This window comes from Panthera leo, chromosome B3, assembly GCF_018350215.1.
Source record: "Panthera leo isolate Ple1 chromosome B3, P.leo_Ple1_pat1.1, whole genome shotgun sequence".
In the NCBI taxonomy this organism is placed as follows: Eukaryota; Metazoa; Chordata; class Mammalia; order Carnivora; family Felidae; genus Panthera; species Panthera leo.
The window spans coordinates 7,837,645-7,845,131 of NC_056684.1; positions in this window are offsets into that span (position 1 = coordinate 7,837,645).

Genomic DNA, 7,487 nt, shown 5'->3' on the forward strand with positions numbered 1-7,487 from the left:
AAACTCACGTATCCAGCAGCAAATATTAGGATTTTGTTAATCTTTTTTTCTCCTCTGGAATAATTTGAAGCAAACACCAAATAGATTGTGCCCCACAAGTATTTCAGGGGCCAACGTACTTTCTTATTTTTTTTAATTATTAAAAATTTTTTTTTTCAGTATTTTTATTCATTTTTGAGAGAGAGAGAAAGAGAGAGAGAGCATGAGCAGGGGACGGACAGAGAGAGACAAGACACAGAATCCGAGGCAGGCTCCAAGCTCTGAGCTGTCAGCACAGAACCTAACGCAGGGCTCAAACTCACGGACTGTGAGATCATGACCTGAGCCGAGGTCGGACGCTCAACCGACTGAGCCACCCAGGCGCCCCATGGCGCCAACGTACTTTAAAAGATGCCCTGATATGATACTCTTTCGGTAAAGGGGAAAATGAAGTGCTGTGTGTAGTTTTTTCATTTACTAGGCTCATCTCTTAGTTTAAAAATGAACCTATGATTTCTCTTCATTGAACTTTGACAACATAATGCAACACACATTGGATTTCTACTATGGCCAGAAACTGTGTGTAATTAGGAAATAAATATTTAATTTACTCTCCTTGCCCTCAATGCTAGAGGTACAAGCAAGGAAGATAAAGTGGGTGAGGTTTGGAGAACCATCTCTCGAGTCCAACGGAACTCACTGGTGGTGTGACTGTTGTCATTTAGTTTCACTACCCCCAGTCTCATGTCCCTTTTCTCTAAAATGAGGCTGTGTGTCACTTACCTATTGCTATAATAATGCATAAGAAATGACCCAACACACAGGGGCTTAAAGCAATAAGCATTTATCTGCTCATGAGTTTGCAGTTCAGAAATTTAAGTCTAGAGCTGGCCATTTCTTCTGCTTTGTTTGTTTGTTTGTTTGTTTTCTTTTTTCTTGTTCTGGGTTTACTGACATAGCTGAGGGTCTGCTGGTTGCGGGCGTATCTAGGGCGGCCTCACACTAGGATGACTGTGACGCATCGACTCTGTTCCAGTCACATCTCATGTACATGTCAGAGGAGCCAGAGAATGAGCAGAAATGCAAAAGCCCTTTTTCAAGTCTCTCCTTGTTTCCTGTCTGTTAATGTTCCCTAACCGATTGCACGTGAGCCCACCTGCATGAATGAGCCAGCAGTGAGGTGATGTCCCACCCACCGGGGGAGGTAGGGTGCTGCAAAGTTACAAGGCACAGGGTGCTGCGGATTCAGGGAGGGATAAGGAAAGGGGTTCATTCGTGCAATCAGCGGATCACAGGATTCTCACAGGACCTGCTGCATAGGATCATCATGGGGATTAAGGGAAACAACGTTTGCAAAGAGCACGGTGTGTGGCATGTTGTAAGTCCTCCATAGACGTCGCCTATTCATTGTTGTTATTATAATTATTGTCCTATTATTGTTGTTAACATTTCCAGGTGATAATAAAGGGCAAGGAAAGTTCTAGAGGGACATGGGAAATGGAGAGACTCGTTCTAATCTGGAATAAGGAGGAAGATGGCCGAGGGAAATAGCATTGGAATAAGACATAGAGGGACGGGAAAACAACAAACAACAAACACACAAATGCAAGACAGACATTCCTTCAAAAGCCCACACATTCTGTTAGGTTGGACTGGACGGGCATCTGACTACCTGAACAACTCGAAGGATTCCAAGAAGCTTCCCAACCCCTATCACTTCCATTGCCTTGTTCAAAATCCTTCCTGGGAGAAGTATTGTTCTGGATGAGACAATACCATTATCCTGAAGGACATGGGGCCCAATCATGTCACCTGTACCCTGCTACGGTTCTCGGTAGCAGTGACATAACGCATAGTCCTTGTGGGGGCGGAGCCAGGCCAGTGGGGACCCGTGTGGGTCACGTGATGATGCTGTCCTCCAGGGGCAGGCTTTGAGCAGCTTCCACAGAGTGACTCCCAGGGCGTAGACACTGAAAAGTTAGTCCTGTGTGGGAAGGTGTTGATGGAGAAACAGTAAGATGGTCCTGGCAAAATGATCATCCTAGACTGGGCTTCTCCAAAAGCAGATCCTGAGTATGGATGGCTGATCCCGGAAACATTGGTAGGAGAAGTGAGGCAGGACAGTGAAGGGGTGTCAGTGGATAGGGTACCGCGGTGAGCCACTGGGGCTCAGGCCCCCTTCAGGGTGGGAAGCATAGGATATGCGTCAGGCCTGTCACACCCAGGTATGGGGGAAGCCGGGGTAGTTTCCAGCTCCAGTCCATCCACGGTGCCGGGCTGCTCCCGTGGGCAGTAGTTCCCTGGCACTCGCATCTTGCCCCTCACACTGTCCAAGCATATTCCAGTAGCCAACGGCAGAGTGATAAGTGTGCACAGGGTGACACATTTGAGCGAGCTTGGGAAGCACGCATGTGAAGGGCACACGAATGACGCACCAATAGCAAGTTCATCCATGACCACAGATGGGATTTCAGTGTTGCTGTAAACCAGCCCTCCTCATGGGCTGGTCTTTCTCTTCTGCACCATTTCCCATAAGGTATATTTATATTTCAGAGATAGGAAATATGGTGTGGGGGAACGGTGTAGAACTCCCCTCTCCTTCTGCTTTTCAAAGTGGATGCTAAACATTTCCTGTCATCTGGTGCAGTGAACGAGGGAGGGGGATGTGAGCCAAGACAGGGGGAGGTGTGAACATGACAGTAAACTATAAGAGCTCATTATTCCCCCCGACCAACGCTGACGCTTTTGATTATGACTGAAAGGCATAACTAGGTGTTAAGAGTAAGCAGAAACTGTTAAAAAATAATCAGTCCTCTTTAAACAGGCTCACATTCTTGTGATCTTCATTTTTATTGGTTTTGGATTTACTCTACAACGTAAATCATTAGAACTACATAAAGTGGATCAATCTATTTATTTACAAAATATTTAGAGATAGCAGTTTGTGTGCAAGGAGGGGAGGGGAGCAGAGGCAGAGACACACGTGAGCTTTTTCCAGTGAGACTCTCTCAGCCATAATCAAATATATCCACTTGAAAAACAAGCAAGAAAAAAAAAAACCCTGCAGAGATTATTGTGTATTAAAACAAGGGAATTGTTCGCAGGGGCAAAGTAGGGATAAAGCATGAATCATCATGAAACATATGAGAGATGTTAAGAACAGACTAAAAATAGTCTCTTTGTCATCTATTTTCTGTTGTGTTCTCTTCTCTTTGTCCCAGCTGGCAACTCTCTTCCTAGTGAAAGAAGAGAGAGGGTCATCAGTGTGAACGCAAGTTGGGGGGCAGTGAGTCAGGCAAAGGACCGAGAATTATGGACATGCTATAACCTTAGCACTTTACAGTCTTTAATTTTTTCAACAGATGCTAATTTATTGGGTTGTTGTCAATAGTCTTGGGGCAGAGCAGCTGGTAAGATGCCGATTTTGTGAATAAAGTAACTGAGGCTCAGATGGGTTGTATGACTAGTTCAAATCACACAGCTAGACAAAGGCAAGAAACCAGGGAAGGGCCCAGGCAGTATTTATGACATTACGTCTATAAGCCATGGATGTATATCTACTCCCACTCCTGGGGACTCACTGCCTGATATCTTAAGGTGACCATTTTCTGATGAATCCTATCCCCATACAAAGGAAAACAACAGGGAACAAAGCATAATTCTTTTCCTCGTGAAGCTTCTGACACCTAGCTCATGAGAGCTACACGGTAGCTGGCCAGAGTCCATGGGCAGGCCAATCCGTCTGAAGGGTAGTCCTGTAGGAAGTGAGGGAGTAGTACTGATATATTCAATTATCTTTTTTTCTCATTTCTTTTTCTTTTCTTCTTTTCTTTTCCTTTTTCCAGTTTTCTTCTCCTGTTTCATAATGTGATCCATCACTGTGTCCCAGGGTAGATAAAGCAAGTTCAGAGAATTGACTGCTCTTTGGTGGATGGAGTAAAAGGAATCAGGGTGTTGGGGATTTTAAAGTCCTGAAAATGGGAAAAATGATTAGGCAATCTATCTGTTGCTAGTGAGAATCCAATTCCCCAGCTGGGATTTTAAGGAAGGCTTATGAAGCCTCGGGAGGGAGACAGAGAGACATGAGTAAGTCAGGGTTCTACTCTTTAAAGAGAAATCACAGGATGAGACAGGCTATGAGCCAATGACTTTAAACTGAGTTGTACTGTGGTAGGGTCTTGAGACTCTGGACTTGAATGAAGTGACAGGGTAGTGATGGGGGGGGGGGCGGGCAGTGATAGGGTTACTACTTGAGGAACAATGCCAAGGCCAATAATTAGCCATAGGATGCCATGATTTAGGGCCAGTTTTTCCATAAGGGAAACCTGGGCCACAAGAGTTGATAGAGGCAATGGGGTAGGAGTTCTATGGAAGGGATGAGGCCAAAGTATGAGTGTTAGTCTTTCCTGAATCACCTAGTATGGGAGCCAAGAGCAGAAAATGCTACAATGGGTCAGAATTTCTGCCCAGAGTTATGTTCATGATCCCACTCATTCCTTACAAAAGCCCTATAAGATAGGCTTTGTTAACTCTGCTTTCAATGAGGAATCTGAGGCTCAGAGAGATCATGTAATTATCCTTGGGACACTGCTAACAAGTGGCAGAGTTGGAATGAGGATTCTCCTGTCTAGTGACAGGAATCCCACTATGTCTAGTCCATTGTACCATTTGATAATAAAGACAGTGAATTCAGAGGTGGGGTGACAAGTGGGCCAGCTGCGGGGTGCTGTGACGGGCCAGGCAAGGTGGTCTGGGTGTGGGGAAGGGGACAGATGGCTCGTTTGGGGCTTTCGGTCTTTACTAGTATCACCATGTTCCAAGCAGTTGCATTTCCTAGTCACAAACCAGAGGTCAACAAAGATGCATCTGTGTCTTTGAGCCATTGCTAGGTCACAAAATGAGAGGTGGACGGACAGTTTGAATGAATTGGGCAAATCTGCCCATCCCAGTTACAACCCTGGGCTCTGACTGAATTTGCGTGTGGCACAAGCAGGTTGGCATGGTTAAGAGCAGAAGAATATTTTACTTAGAGATTCTCTTTTACCCCAAACGTTGTGCCAATGGATTGCTACAACCGTATGCTGCGCTGTATTAGCCCCATTTTACAGATGGTGCTCATCACAGCATAATTGTCCAATGGTAAAAAAACAACTTAAAAGTTCCACATTAGAGGAGAATTAAGTAGTTTGAATTCATTCATAGAATTGCGTTGGTCATTTATTAAAATGCTCTCTACCAGGAGTATTTATTTTTAATAATGCATGAAGATGTACAGGCTATGGTAATAGATGTAAACAGATTTGGCTTCTAATAGGTGATTTAAGATATGGGACAGAATCAACTCATTGAGCACCCAACATATATAAGGTATCTCCACAAATATCCTACCACCTAATGCATGCAAAACCCCTGTGTCTTAGTAACATCGGTATCATTCAGACAGGGAATCTGAGGCTTGTTTTTTTAAGGGTTGTTCCCAAGTTCACACCTCAAGTACCTGGAAGTAATATCTTCAGTCCTGCCTCCTGGCCCCAAAGCCTCTGGAGCAGTCTGCTGCTTCTGTGTGAGAAGAGGCAGTAGGTTCCCAGAGTCTGGAACACTGGTCACCTTAGTGAGATGCAGAAAGGACCCCAATCATGAAGAATAATGAACAGAATGGAGGTCTTATATTTTTACCCTAATCGTTGTATTCGCATTGTTTCAGTATCGGATTCAAGGTTTTCTTCCTTTAGGGGGCACATGGGTGCCTCAGTTAGCTGAGTGGCCGACTCTTGATTTCGGCTCAGGTCATGATCCCAGGGTTGTGGGATTGAGCCCTGTGTTGGGCTCTGTGCTGAGCTTGGAGTGTGCTTGGAATTCTGTCTCTGTCTCCCTCTGCTCCTCTCCCAAGCTCACATGCTCTCTCTCTCCCAAAGACAAAACAAAACAACAAAACAACTGGTCTTCCTTTATAAATTGAGCCTTCCAACAATAACATTCCCTTAATTCTCAGTTAATCAATAACTTGAAAATAAACCCTTCTCTTTCCTCTTATCAGTGTCTGGGTCTCCAATCCTAAATTAGTCCTGAGCTGGATTTTCTCAAGGGATGGCAAAAGCTTGTCACTCCTTTGCTGTTTTCAGAAACTTCTTTCCACTCGTGATGATACATATAATAATAGATGAAAACTGGTTTCTTTTTTTGTTTTTATTTATTTTTTTTTAATTTTTTTTTTAACGTTTATTTATTTTTGAGACAGAGAGAGACAGAGCATGAACGGGGGAGGGTCAGAGAGAGGGAGACACGGAATCTGAAACAGGCTCCAGGCTCTGAGCTGTCAGCACAGAGCCCGACGCGGGGCTCGAACTCACGGACCGCGAGATCATGACCTGAGCGGAAGTCGGCCGCCCAACCGACTGAGCCACCCAGGTGCCCCTTTTTTTTTATTTTTTAAGTTTATTTATTTATTTTGAGAGGGAGAGCAAGTGGGGTAGGGGTAGAGAAAGAGGGGAGAGAGAGAATCCCAAGCAGGGTCTGCACTGTCAATGCAGAGCCCGATATGGGGCTTGAACTCACAAACCGTGATATCATGACCAGAGCTGAAATCAAGAGTCAGATGCTTAACCAACTGAGCCACCCAGACACCCTGATGAAAACTGGTTTCTAATGAGCAATAGAAGACATGGAACAGAATCAGAAGAGGAAAAAAAAACCCAGTATTCAGATATTACTGCTATTGGTTATAATAATTACAGTAATTAAACTAAGTAATAATAATTCCTAGCAGATACCAAAATACTAAAACTATGTAATATTCTAACACTAAAACACTAAACACTGAATATATACTAAATAGTATTAAATAATAAAGTGGATGATAAAATATTACAAAAATAATTCAATTAATGGCTTAATTTGTATGTCTCATGTAATGTACAATTTCACTTACTATATATCATTTTATTATTATTATTTTTAAATTTTACGATATATCATTTTATTTATTTTTTTTTTAATTTTTTTTTCAACGTTTTTTATTTATTTTTGGGACAGAGAGAGACAGAGCATGAACGGGGGAGGGGCAGAGAGAGAGGGAGACACAGAATCGGAAACAGGCTCCAGGCTCCGAGCCATCAGCCCAGAGCCTGACGCGGGGCTCGAACTCACGGACCGCGAGATCGTGACCTGGTTGAAGTCGGACGCTTAACCGACTGCGCCACCCAGGCGCCCCCGATATATCATTTTAATCTACTCTGTTGGATATAGGCAGGGCCCTGGTTTACATCCCAGACACTTTGTAAAAAAAATTTCCAAAGGTATTAGGCTGACTTTATGGTAAGGTTAACACACTGTATAATAGAAAAAGTAAGAGCCTCTAATGATTAATCCATTCCAGATATTTTTCAATTTATATCCAGAAAATTAAATGCAGTCGACAAACATACCTTGGGGATCATGTTAGGCGCTGATGGGGAAAATGAAGACAAACGAGTTCGAGTTCCAGCCTGCGAGGGGCCTCAGTCTTCTGG